The 15,051-nt window shown below is 39.3% G+C and overlaps 1 pseudogene; it reads left to right on the top strand.

The window, feature by feature from the left end:
• Window positions 1-15,051, top strand: part of LOC146631229 (dynein axonemal heavy chain 6-like) — a 51,847-nt pseudogene that overhangs the window by 21,977 nt on the left and 14,819 nt on the right.

Genomic DNA, 15,051 nt, shown 5'->3' on the forward strand with positions numbered 1-15,051 from the left:
AATTATTTATTTAACTTTTGTGTCAACCTCTCAGATTAATACTTTGACATTGGAATGGCGTGATGGACTGATGGCACTGAGTGTCCGTGACGCAGTCAGTGACACTAGTGATGACCACAAGTGGGTTATCTGTGATGGACCAGTTGATGCCCTTTGGATCGAGAACATGAACACTGTATTGGATGACAACAAGATGCTCTGTTTGGCCAACAGCGAGCGAATCAAACTTACTCCATCCATACACATGGTGTTTGAGGTTAGAGCCAAACAGAGTGAAAGTGGAACTGGATCACTTTTGTTGACAGTAAATTGGATTATAAATTAATTTGCAGGGTCTTAAACATGAGCTCAAGAATAAACATTTAATGCTTTACTAAGAATATGAAGCTGGATTATAATGGACTCTCTTATAATAGGAGCTTGTAAATCTTAAGTCGTCTTCATAATGTGTATTTGCAGGTTCAGGACTTGGCTGTGGCATCTCCAGCCACAGTAAGTCGCTGTGGAATGGTTTATGTTGATCCTGATGAGCTCAAGTGGATGCCCTACGTGCAGACATGGATTACTGGGCTAGGGGACAGGGTATGTGCATGTTATATCTCCAAATTCTAGATTTCTCTTATATTATACAGATAGGATCTTAAGTATTTTGACAGCTGCTCCTTTGCTTCTCCATGGAACTGCGCAGCCTCCTTTATGGGATTTTTAGACAAAATCCATCCTGTTCTTCCTGTCCTTCAGTGTAACCAGGTGTTGCACCTTGTTGTAAACCCTCTGGACTTATACTGATATGAAGATATCTCTTGATTGCTGACTACTGCAGTCATATAGCCATTATAACTAGTAACAGATGCAACATATTGTATATAAAGTTAGATCACCTAAAATTAATTTTTACATTGTAGTCAAATTGTTGTTTTTTTGCAGTGCATAGTTCTTCCCTCTTGATGTCAGTCCTACCTCTGGGCATTAAGAAGACTATTACTAGGGAGTCTAAGCCAAACTAGCAAGGTTACTTTATAAATTGTGTAGATAATGTAAATGCATGACTCTGCATACACTTAATATCCTGCTACAAGCTTCTCTGTAAACCTCATTTAACTTTCTCCTGTCTCTCCAGCTTCCAGACCCAGTGGGTGCATACCTGATGGAGATGTTCAAGCAGTACGTGGAGAAAGGTCTACAATTTGCGTCCAAGCATTGTGTCCAAGCAATTCGCCAAGTGGACATCAGTAAAGTCAGCACTCTGTGCTCCTTGCTGGAGGCTCTTCTGCTGGGTAACGGAGGACCAGACCTCAAGATGGTACATTTAACACAAAATGTAGCTGTCATGTTTAGTCCTTTTTTTGTAGGATGCATCAAAAGAATCAGTCATTTAGTTCAAACAACAATTTTGCAAACTTGACAATGAAATAAAAAAAGTTAATTTTTTTCCACAAAGGAAAAGCAAAAAATGTACAGGGAGCAACTTTGGTTAAACCAGCAATGCGTTAAAGATGAGAGTGTGCTACTTCTGTTCGACAAGACAAAGCCATAAGTTATATACATGCTTCTTGTAGAATTATTGACTTACTCACCCATGTTCTTACTTATTGATATGTCTTCTTTTTGTGGTGGCAGAATCCCAAGCACCTTGATGGTGTACTATGTCAGACCTTCATATTTTGTTATCTATGGGCCGTAGGTGGCAATCTGACTAGTTCTTACTGGGATGCTTTTGATACCTTCATCAGAGAGCAATTTGAAGGCAACAAAAATGCAAAGGTATGCAGCTGTGACCACCACACCTACAGAAATGGATGAGCTGTGAGGATAATGCAATCTAAATTATTTATTTATTATAGAACAAAACTGGGCAGTTTATTCACATCGGTCAAAATTCATACACTTGTATTCAATGTATATAAAGTGGAATAATTTAAGCTGTTCACAGAGTGCCGTATCAAGCTATGTTAATGGAGCATTGACTGGAAGGAAAAGTGTATTAAGAATTCCAGATGTGAAACCGTAATTTGAACTTAACACACATAGGCACTCACATCCACACAAAGAATTGTACAAAGCAACACTTCACCAAAACTGCTGTTACCAAAGCTATTAAACAATGTGAGTGAAACTGAACATTAATGATTTAATGTTTTTTCTAGCTAATGGCATTTGGGCTGATACTTAATAAGACACCTAATAATTTTGTAGTAAGTTTTTTACATTTGTGTGTTTTGTAGCTCCCGACGTGTGGTACCTTGTGGAGTGTCTACATGAATTTTAATCACAGGGATCTGCAGTTATGGACAGCTATAATCCCTTCATTTAAATATAATAGGGAACAACCTTTTTTTGAGATGCTGGTTCCCACTACAGACACTGTTCGCTATGGATATCTGATGGAGAAACTGCTATCCGTGCGCCGTTCTGTACTCTTCACTGGTGACACGGGAGTGGGAAAGGTAAAGAATCTTAGAACAGATAATAAATGGATGACAAAGGGTACATTTTATAAATCCAAAGCTTTTCTGATATTAAATGGTAAAATGGTAAATGGTCTGTATTTGTATAGCGCTTTTACTTGGTCCTAAGGACCCCAAAGCGCTTTACACTATACACAATCATCCACCCATTCACACACACATTCACACACTGGTGATGGCAAGCTACAGTGTAGCCACAGCCGCCCTGGGGCGCACTGACAGAGGCGCCCCAGGGCATACTTGATGATGCAAAAAGAACAGCTGAAAAAAAGCACATACGTCTAGGATACTTCAGACTCCTTTTTGCACTTCATAAACAAAGACCCACTGCATGTGTTGCAGATGCCTTGCTACAGCCACACTTAGCTTTGGACAGAACGCTGCACATACATGTCATATTTTGTTGAGATTTGGTTCTGTGTGATTTGTGGAACAAACATTTCCATGCTTTTGGCATGACATATGTAGAAGGTTAATTGTATATATTAGTGCCACTGTTTATTTCATTCACCTGAATGACTGTGTGTACTGATGGATCTGGCAGTTTCCACTAAATTACTTATTATGATGGTGACGTATTAATAAAATGCTGAGGAGTTTTAGAGGGGAAATAGCACGAGTCTGCAGCAATGCTTAGTTATAGTTTCATATCCAAAATATCCATGGTGCTAAAGCAAAGGTAATATTTTGGTGTTGCAATTTAGAAAGGAATGCAGATATCAAAATTTATATGTGAAAAGTAATTGATGAACATGTTCTTGCAGACTGTGGTGGCCCGGGGCCTTCTTAACAGGATCCAGGAAAGTGCAGGATATCTTCCTGTCTTCATCAACTTCTCTGCTCAGACCTCCTCTGCCCGTACACAGGAGATCATTGAGTCCAAACTGGAGAAAAAGAGAAAGAACATTTTAGGTAAAAGAGCAAGTTTGGCAATGACAACATAAAAGCAAACCCAAGAACCATACATGTTGTGTCAGACTGTCATATGCATTTGTTACAATTGTTTGCACCATCTGGACAGCAATGTAGCTGAAAGGAAATCCTTTGAGAAACTCCAATCGATAAAGTTTTTCAGACAAAAGCTACCATCTTATTGTTTGAATTATAGGTCCATGCTTGTCAATGACATGTCTTCAGGGTCTAACTTACAGATAACACATTAAGAGGCCTTTCTTCAGCACATTCCCAAATTGTTCTGGAGCTGCTTAACACAACCATAGAGTCGCTTCCTTTCCATTAGTTTAACAGTTGCTTCCACTATTCATCTACACATCTACTGCCTGGCCATTCATCCAATAGTGCTTACACATTTACTTTTTTCTTCTTGAATATTTATTATTTTTCTCTCCATGTAGGTCCTCCAGGAAACAAGAAGTTGGTGGTCTTTGTGGATGACTTGAATATGCCTAAGCTGGACAGTTATGGATCTCAGCCTCCTATAGAACTCCTGCGTCAGTTCCAGGACTTTTCTGGGTTTTATGACAGAAACAAGTTCTTCTGGAAGGAGATCCAGGTATGCAAATAAGATGAGCTACACTGTAATGAGACATTAAAATATAAATGTGCGTGTGCATATGTGAGACTATGGTTGCAGTTGAGGTTATCTATTTTAGACTTTTCCAAGCAGTTTAAAAACAAAACCACAAGAAGGAGCATTTTCAAATTTTCAGATTTTAGAAAGATTATGGGGCATGTTTCCTATAAGTACAAGCACGTATCTAAAACAAGGGTAGGACAGTTCCACTAGCACAGCTGTTCTAGACTAGCTATAAGTTAATTGCTCATAAGTCTTAACCTTTTGTTTTTAGTGTCTGTACATTCTACGTTCCCATAAATATTGCCTACAAGTAAAGACAAAATCATTCTAGTCTGAACTACTGTGGATGTTTTCCCCGTGTTCAGTTTTTGAGCACAGTTAAAAACCTCATTTGTTCTGTTTGGTGTTTTTAATGAATACTAAATCCTTTTATGTAGGAAACCCAGTCATCTTGTGGGCTATTTGTTAGCTTTTTTATTCGCCATTTATAGAATGAGAATCAGAATCAGAATGTCTTTAGATTAGATTAGATTAGATGAAACTTTATTAATCCCTCGGGTGGGTTCCTCCGGGAAATTCCGTTTCCAGTAGCAAAGCACCGAAAGAAGTTGCATGTTACAGATACATTAAGGGGAATGAGAGTAAGGATATAAGCATAAATACACCATATATACACATATACACATGTATAGATACAGAATATACAATATGGATAAATAGGATTGCTCATTTGAGTGAGTATTTATTGTCATCGTCGCAGGTACAACGAAATTAAAAGTGGTCTCTGATCAGTGCATCATCCATAGAATGTTTACTACCTTAACTTGTGCTATACAAACACACATATACACACAGGCACAACTGATTTTAGAACATTTCTGTACTGTCCTTAAATGCCCCACACAAGGAACCCCTCTTCTTAAATGGAACATTTTATTGTCAATGGTGACATGTCAGGAAAAAGTAACATACTAGCGTTTTATCCGCTGTTTAGTAGTCCCTTTATTCTGTCTTTTTCTTCTCAGGAAATGACCATTACAGCAGCATGTGCTCCTCCAGGAGGGGGGCGAAATCCTGTGTCCCCCAGATTTATTCGCCACTTCAGCATGTTGTGCCTGCCAGCACACTCGGACACCAGCCTCAAACAGATCTTCAAAGTCAGGAGTCCTCCAAAATACTGACACACACACACACACACACACACACACACACACACACAGACACACACACACGTATGTAAAGAATTACATTTTAGGGAGTAGTGTTTACAGTTCAAAATATATCATGTCCGTGCTTATTTATTATTATTTCAAGTTAATCTTGACAGATTAAGAATCTTTATTGAGTAGTCTGTATGTGTTATGTCCATGAACTTCTCTCTATGAGATGTTGCGCTTACTTTAAATGTTTTAATTTTTCCATTTCCTGCTCCGCCAGTATATGTAATTTTCAGTATACCCCTCTTCATGCCCTCTCATTTGTGTTACAACCACTTTTCATACCCAACCTCCTTCCAGGCTATACTGAACGGTTTCCTCAGTGAGTTTTCCCAGGCAGTGAAGGACTGTGCCGGACAGATTGTGGATGCAGCTGTGGAGATTTATAACTGTTTAAGTGTGGATCTGCTGCCCACCCCGGCCAAGTCCCACTATGTTTTTAATCTCCGGGACCTCTCCAAGTGTGTCCAAGGTGAGTATTCCTTTGGTCTTTGGCTGCTTTTTCATTCATTGGCAATCCAGTCCTTGTATCTGACTATTTTCAGAGAATTATTTTCTTGGTTTGTTAAGTGGCTTAACACTGACCTGTGAACCATTCAAGCAGGAAAAACGCCCCTAACTGAAGAGCTGAACCAGCATAAGTCTACACATAACAAACTTCACAAAGAACCAATTTCAGATTGTATCTTCGGGCACTTTGTTACTAGCAGCCTGTTGCAAAAACTCATAATTTGTTGCCATCTCTTGAATCTATGAGAAATGCCAAAAATAACACAACTTGACCATCATAAAACTTTACTTTTACAATGACAAGGTGAGTCGCAGATTATTAACCGAATTTGACCTATCTCAGGATGGTGTGCCCTTAAATAATCTGGGGAAACAGGACAAGTAGAGCACAAAAGAACAACCTACTTCAGATATAAGATAAGATAAGATAAGATAACCTTTATTAGTCCCACACGTGGGAAATTTGTTTTGTCACAGCAGGAAGTGGACAGTGCAAAAGTTATGAGGCAAAAATTAGAATACAATAAGAATAAATACAGTACACAACTGTACAGAATAGAATAAAATAAAATACTATATACAGTAGAATAAAATAAAATAAATATACAATAAGATAAAAATAGAATACAAATACAAATACTATATACAACTGAGTAAAAATACAACGATGACAGAAAGGATTATTGCACTTAGTATTATTGCATATGTATGGATGTGTGTGCTTGATCAGTTAAAGTCTTTATTATGGAGTCTGACAGCAGTGGGGAGGAAAGACCTGCGAAATCTCTCCGTCCCACACCGTGGGTGCCGCAGTCTCCCACTGAAGGAGCTGCTCAGTGCTGTCACAGTCTGCTGCATGGGGTGGGAGATGTTGTCCATCAGGGATGACAGCTTAGCCGCCGTTCTCCTGTCACTCACCACCTCCACTGGGTCCAGAGGGCATCCTAGAACAGAGCTGGCCCTTCGGATCACCCTGTTCAGTCTCTTCCTGTCCCCAGCAGAGATGCTGCCGCCCCAGCAGACCACACCATAAAAGATAGCAGAAGCCACAACAGAGTCATAGAATTTCTTCAGGAGTGGGCCCTCCACTCCAAACGACCTGAGTCTCCGCAGCAGGTACAGCCTGCTCTGCCCTTTCCTGTAGAGGGCGTCTGAGTTATGAGTCCAGTCCAGTCTATTGTTCAGATGAACACCAAGGTACCTGTAGCTGTCCACAGCCTCAATGTCCATACCTTGGATGTTCAGTGGTTGCAGTGGAGAATGCTTGTGCCTATATAGTATCTAAATGTCCTTAAGAAATAGAAAAAATATGCAGGAAAGTCCTGACACAGGACCTGAGAGATGCATTTCAGAGCAACACCCACACAGTTTTTATCAGAAGTGGTCTCGTTGGAAGGGTGGGTCTCAAAAAAATTCCGTTTTAAGAGAGGGAGAAATAGTTAAGGTTTGCTAAATTACACAAGAACTGGATTCCTCAGAGTTTGTACCTTGACATTATTGAAGTAGTGTGGGATCATCTATACAGGGAATAGAACAAGAGGAAGTCAAGCTATAAATAAGAGCTTTGAATGTCTTCAACAAACCTGAAGAACTATTCCTGAAGACTACTTTCAAAAACTGCAAGAAAGCTTACCTAAGGGTTCAGACTGTGTTGAAGAATAAAGATAGTCTTACCAAATATTGATTTTCAAGCTTGTTGTGAGTATATAGATTCTCTCTGTTGATTACCAGGCATACTGCAGTGTGAGCCAAGTCAAGTAAGAGACAAGACCCAGATCTTTCGCCTTTTCTGCCATGAATGCCAGCGTGTATTTCATGACCGACTCATCAACACCCAAGATAAGACCTACTTCAACACCATCATCTGTGAGATGGCCAGTAAGAACTCTCACAGTCCAGCCTCTGACTTTATTTTCTGAATGCTCAGTTAATTGTTATCAGCTCAAAATCTATATTTTGGCTTTATGGGTTTAAGATAGACCTCTCTCTTTTTTGCCAGGGCGATATTTTGACATCCACTTAGAGTCTTCACATTTTGTGTCTCATCCCATAATATTTGGGGACTTCATCAAGGTCAGGTTTTCCTCCAAGCAACTTATTTACAGGTCGACACAAAAATACTGTACATTATTTACTGATTTGCAGTTTTGTTCTGTGTCCACCTAATCATCCACATAGATGCATGCAGAAAAAGAAGATCGCCTGTATGAAGACCTGACAGACATGAATAAGATCCAGACTGTACTTCAGGACTATCTTGATGATTACAACATGACCTTCTCCAAGGAGATCAAGCTGGTTTTCTTCCAGGATGCCATTGAACATGTCTCCAGGTGAGTGAATTTAACTTATAGTTATAGTTTCTTAACAGGTAGTTGATTTATTTTAGCTGTAGTTGGGACAAACTGAGTCACCCAAAGGCAGTAGCTGTCACGGTTTGCCGGGGCAAGCCGTGTGGAATATGAAATAGGACCCAAAATGCGGCAGCTCTGGTGCAGATGAGTGTTTATTTACAGGGGTGTGAGTACAAACAGCGATGGCGACAAAACATGAAACCGGAAACCTAAACTGGGTAAACTAATAAGACAAACCAGAATGAGGATGCAGGGAGGTCCGGAGAAATAGATGCAGGGAGAGCGAGGGGAAACAACACAGACGAACCAGCAACTACTATGACAGAAGACACAACTTAAATACACTCAGAGAACACAGGGGGATTACATACAGGTGGGAACACAGCTGGGAGTAATTAACATGACGAGACTAGGGAGGCAAACTGAAAACACTCACATAAGACACAGACCTTCACAATAAAACAGGAACTTACACATGAAAGGACACAAACTAAGAAACGCGGACTAGATACAGGAACACACGGGCAGAACAGAGTAAACACTAACCAGAGGAAGAACAGAACCAAAATCGCGAAGAGAAAACACAAAACGCTGGGTCAAAAGGACCCAGGATCATGACAGTAGCAATACGAGTGATTGTGTTTTATTGGTTTTTAAAATAGAACATGCAATGACTGTGATATGGACTGTAAGGATCATTTATCCATAATAATAATTACTTGCATGTCTAATTAGTAGACATACCTTCCACATAAGTAAAATGCAGGCACTCTTATTTTAACATCAGTAATAAAATTTAACTGCACATCTTCTGATTTTTTTTTAAAGGTAGTGTCATATCAAGTGATTTGATCTGATTATAGCTTGCAGTACATTTTCTAAATGACACGATGCATGTGCCATATGGAATGAAATAATCTTATTATTTTTTAGGATTGCTCGTATGATTCGCCAGGAGCGAGGCAATGCCTTGTTAGTCGGGGTGGGAGGTACAGGCAAGCAGTCACTCACTCGCTTGGCAGCCCACATGTGTGGGTACCGCTGCTTTGAGATTGAATTGAGCAGAGGGTACAACTATGACAGCTTCCATGAAGACTTGAGGAGGCTCTACAAGATGGCTGGTGTGGAGGGCAAAGATATGGTGTTCCTCTTTACAGATACTCAGGTATTGCAAAAAGATTGCAACAAAAGTACTTACAGTATTTAAGTTTCTGTGTACTTACTGTGTTTAACTATTAAATCTGTTGTAGATTGTAGTAGAAGAATTTTTGGAGGATATAAACAACATGCTAAACTCTGGTGAGGTGCCTAACCTTTTTGAAAAAGACGAGCTAGAACAAGTACTTGCTGCTACCCGCCCTAAAGCCAGAGAGGCTGGAATCAGTGAAGAGAACAGGGATGAGGTATGTACGGTACTTATGTAAATACATAAAGTGTAGAAAACATGTGTCATTTAAGCAGTAAAGATTAAATACAGTGTCAAGTATATCTACTTTATTTGTGAGAAAATAAATGAATTAAAATTTTCTGTGAAAGTTAGGATAAAGTTACAGTCAACAAAAATTAACAAATACAATCTCGACACAGAACTTTGTTTTCGGATACTACCCAAAATTTTAACAAATTAGAAAGTGGGAAGAACGTGGAGTCATGAATGTTCATATCCTGAAAAGTGTTGTTTTCTAATCGAGTGGCTTTTCTTAAATGTAGGAAATCATTCTTTAACTACCAGATATAATCACTTTGTTAGGATGCCTGGGTCGTTGACCCAGGGGTTTTGAGTTTATGATATTATTTATACTTTCTAGTCTTTGGTTTCTTTGAGTTCTGTCTTATAGTTTATGTCTCTGTCTTCTCTAGCTGCTCTGTCTCCCCTGTCAGCTGTATCCCCTTGTCTAGTTCGCATCTCTGTGTGTCCTTAGTGGCTATATCCCCGTGTCCAGTCAGTGTTTGTGTCTGCCCTGGTCCCACGTCTCTGTTCCCTCTGTTGCAGTGCGTGCGAGTCTGTGTCTTTGTTCAGTCTGTGTTATGTGTTTCCTGTTTTACTTTGAAAGTCCATGTCTGATGTTAATGTGTCTGGTGTTGCTTCCCCTTGTCTCGTTAGGCCTGATTTGCCCCAGCTGTGTTTCCCTCCTGTTATTCATTCCCTGATTGCTCCCTCTGTGTATTTAAGCCCTGTGTTTCTCTGTGTCCGTGTCGCGATCTACCGGTTACTTTGCTGTGTGTTTTGTCAATCCGCTGGTGTTAGTTTATTTTTGAGTTTTTCCAGTTATGTTATGTTTGCGTTCAGCATTAAAGCTGTTTTGGTTAAGTTCTGTCTCCGGAGTCTGCACCTTGGGTGCCGCACACAGCCGACACCTAACACACTTAGTGTTTTCAGCAACAGTACATAGATCTGCAACAAGATAAACAAAATGAAATTAAACATTAATTTCTGATATAAGAGAAGTATGATGAAGCCTGACCTTTGTGAGTTGTTTAAAGAAGATAATAAACACCTAGCAAAGCATCTGAGATTCCCACTATGGGCTAAAATTTCCACAGACTGTATAAAAGCAGACAGTTAAAATCAGTGTCCCAGGCAAAAGGAAAGAACACATGAGAGCTGATGCTATTTGCCTGTTGTGATCTTCTATGTGTGTGTGTCTTTTTTACGTGTCTGTGATGGTGCATTCAGGTGTTCCAGTTTTTCATCTCCCGTGTACAAGAAAAACTACACATTGTGCTGTGTATGAGCCCTGTGGGCGATGCTTTCAGGTCCCGATGTCGCATGTTTCCTTCACTGGTTAACTGCTGCACTATTGACTGGTTTGTGCAGGTATGCTGATATAACTCTGTTTCTCTGATATATATGAATCACTCAGTATATACGTCACTACCCTTGTCTATGGAATCACTCTTGTTCATGTAAAATATTTCTAATATAACCCTTTTTTATAACACCACCGTCCCTTTAGATTGAATTCTTTTTCATAATCTATAGCTTTAAGGTAATCCTATTCATGTCCCTTTTTATAGAAAAAAAATTGTTTCATCATCGTCATGGAAGTTGTAGTTTCTATATTTTTTAAAACTTCTTTTGAACTTATTAGTTTAAAAAAAACTTTTTACAATTTCTGTTTTTAAATAAATGTTTTATGTCCATCTGCTGGCGCTCTGCTGAATAACTGTTCAGTTGACAGGAGCTAAAGGTCAAAGCTTCAAATTGTTGTCCTCGCTGCTAACTTTATGTCACTTTCCTCTCTTTCGCTGTTCGTTCTGGTGCTCAGTGGCCCCGGGAGGCGCTGCTCTCTGTCTCTGAGGCCTTTTTCCAGAATGTGGACTTTGGCAATGAGAAGCTAAAACAGAACATCTCTGCGATGTGTGTCGAGATACACGTTAGTGTCACTGAAATGGCTGAGCGCTTCTACTTAGAGCTGAGACGCCGGTACTACACCACACCTACCTCCTATCTAGAGCTTATCAACCTCTACCTCAGCATGCTTGGCAACAAGAGACAGCAGTTAGTTCTGGTATGTCAACACAATAATGGGCAATTTTTCACATATGTTGTTGATGATGAATTGTTACCTGATATTGTGTAGGAAAAATAGCAGCTAGATACATTAGCTGGTGGTGAGTGCTAATAGTCAGTTTTATTTTTACTGTGACGGTAATGCATCATGAGTTGTTATGTTGATTATATCAAACATGATAATTATTTATGCGTGTGTTACTGTATAGGCCAGGGATCGTGTAAAGAATGGTGTCACTAAGCTGCTGGAGACCAATGAGCTTGTAGACAAAATGAAGGTGGACCTTTCTGCTCTGGAGCCAGTCCTCAAACAAAAATCTACTGATGTTGATGCCATCATGGAGAAATTGGCTGTAGATCAAGAGAAGGCTGATGAGGTCTGTCTGTGTTTTATCACAAAACTTTCAAAAACCTGTCTGATGTTGCCTATATTTCAATTATAAATCATGGTAACTCTTTGTCATTACTTCATGAGCATAACTAAAATAATTCTCCTTGTCACAGGTACGTAAAGTAGTAAAAGAAGATGAGGCACTGGCCCGAGTTAAGGCTGAAGAAACCCAGGCCATTGCAGATGACGCACAGAGGGACTTAGATCAGGCTCTGCCAGCTTTAGAGAGTGCCAACCAGGCCCTCAGATCTCTTGACAAGGCTGACATCTCTGAGATCAAGGTGTTCACTAAACCCCCAGCCCTAGTGATGACTGTCATGGAGTCTGTCTGCATCTTGCTTGATTGCAAGTGAGTGTGCACTATTTTCTTTAAAAAAATAATAGATAAATAAATAGCTTCTTAACATGATATACTTTTATTAGGTATCCATCCTGCACTGGTGATGGTTTCTAAAAGTGCAATTCTTTATAATGACAATAATAGAAACACAATAATGTAATAACTTTATCACTCCTTCACTTCACCGGGACTATTTTTTCAATCTTATGTATTTTGCATTTAACATTAAACAGAGATAACTTGAAGATTTCACCATTCACTAATCTACTGCATTGTTGATCTGAATTAAATCTTCACAATATCATATCCTCTTTAGGATTTTGAAACTTGCTGTTCTGCCCAAAGAATTTTCAGTACTTTGAAAAGATCAACTAATGTCACGGTCTAATGTATCGAGCAACCGTGACATTTCTTTAGTCCTTATTTGTTAACAGTGTCTCACTAACTTTCTTCTCTCCTAACAGACCAGACTGGCTAAGTGCCAAGCAATTACTAGGCGATCCCAACTTTCTCAGGCGTCTGACAGAATATGACAAGGACAATATCAAACCTAGGATCCTGCTGAAACTACAAAAATACATCAATGACCCTAATTTCATGCCTGAAAAGGTCAGTTTGGATATTTTGGCAGATTAAAAAATGTCATTGTACAAACAGAGCCAGTGAAAATAACAACTTCTTACTGTATTATTATGACTAAACATGTGGTTTTCAGATAGTATAACCTATCAGAAATTCTGAAATGTTTCAGTATGTTTTTGCTTGGCCTAATTTCTTATTGTGTCGCTCTTGTTAGGTGGAAAAGGTATCAAGGGCGTGCAGGTCCATGTGCATGTGGGTCAGAGCTATGGATCTGTACTCGAGTCTTCAAAGAGGTTGGCCCCAAGAGAGAAAAACTGGCCAAGGCACAGGTCAGTTACAGAGTGCATTGTTGGTGTGCCGTCATTGTTAGCTGAAGCTGAAATAAATTCATGCTCTAGGTTTACCTCACTAAGGAAAAGTATGTTCTTACAGGCTTATTCAAATGTAAATTATTAAGTGTTTCAAAGTAATTATAAGGATTCAACCTGTAAAAAAAAATAACAGATTTGTCCTGTGGGAGCCCTGATTTAGGGTTTTAACATTATCTATCAGAGTTGTGTTAATTTTAGCCACATCATACAGGTTAAGGGGGAAAATATAATTTAGATATGAAATAGTTTGTAATATTTTGGGGTTTTTTGGTTTGTTAATAGTGTTACACTAAACCAGGACAAAAAATATCTGCATTTGTGGGACTATGACTGCTGACATTTAAGTAAAATGTTGATCTAAACATTATTTCTTCTTCATAAACATAAGAAAGAGTTAGTGTCATCTGTGTTACCTGCTATATATAAGCACAAAGCAACTTAGTGTCTTTAGCAGACATATTACCAATGCACCAGATCGTGATAGAATGATGAGGTCTAAAGAAGGAGATGATCAGTTTGACGCTGTTCACTAGTGGATCATGAATCACAGTTTACATAATGGAAGTTTGTAAGCTACCCAGTCTAAGATGGGTCACTGCAAAGCCAAGTGTTGGTGGTGGTCTTCAGCTCTCTCATTAGTGTTTTATTCCACTCGCTGTTTCAGATTATTGGGGAATTTTAGAAAATTTAAGGCAGGAGACTCTTATTTTCAAGACAAACGCATTGCTGGATTTCTATGGGCTTGTAGTACTGTAGCTAGAGCTATGCAGCTTATTGCTTTAAGGAGCAGTCAAGATTTTGGCCAGAGTACGTTACAGCACTAAGTCTGATGTGGGTTTGGCATATGTGCACTAAACTTAATGATGAGAAATAAAAACCAGACCAACACGTACAGTACTTCCAAATATTGCTTTAATGATTCCTGTATGATATTACCCTACCATTTCCCTCTTCATCTGTTACTCATTTGTGCAGGAAGAGCTGGATGTGACCATGGCAACCCTAAAAGAGAAGCAGAAGAAGCTTCAGGAGGTGGAGAACCAGATCAAAGTCCTGCAGGAGCAGTTTGATAGCAGCATGAATGAGAAAGAAGATTTGGGTGAGAGTTGTGCCAAAAAGTACAACATAAAATATACTCTGTGAAATAAGTTCTACCATCTGTCTTTTATTAAATGTTTGATGTACCTTGCTGTCTTTGGCTTGCTAAAATTCTTTCTCTTTCTTTTTCATCAAAGTTAATACGATGGCTCTGACACAGGCCCGTCTGATCAGGGCAGGGAAGCTAACGTTCGCTCTTGGTGACGAACAAGTACGCTGGGAAGAAAGTGTAGCCCTGTTTGAGCAAGAGATCATCAATGTTGTGGGAAATGTCTTCGTTGCAGCTGCTTGTGTGGCATATTATGGTGCATTTACTTCCCACTATAGACAGCTGGTAGGTACAGGTTTATTCTGTGCTTTTTAAGGTTTTACAGGCTGCTCTAACAAAGAATTAGCAGCTTGTGCCTTTAGTATGAGTTTAGTCTAATTTTTGAAAATCAGTAGAAAATAGGACACTACATAAGACAAACAAAAGCTGGGCCCAGTTTTCTCATTACTGCTATTGTGCTCAGTCACACGCAATCCCCACTATCGTAATGGCCTTACACCTTGTTTGTTTTTATTATAAGACAGGAAATAACATGTAATAATAAGGGATGAAATGAGGAAAACAGTAGAAACTCTGGAGGATACAACCTGAGTTGTTGTGCTTGTGTGCGCTCTGTTTCC

This window comes from Diplotaxodon limnothrissa, linkage group LG6, assembly GCF_057381915.1.
Source record: "Diplotaxodon limnothrissa isolate DT_005_m linkage group LG6, D_limnothrissa_male_GT1.1, whole genome shotgun sequence".
Classification (NCBI taxonomy): Eukaryota; Metazoa; Chordata; class Actinopteri; order Cichliformes; family Cichlidae; genus Diplotaxodon; species Diplotaxodon limnothrissa.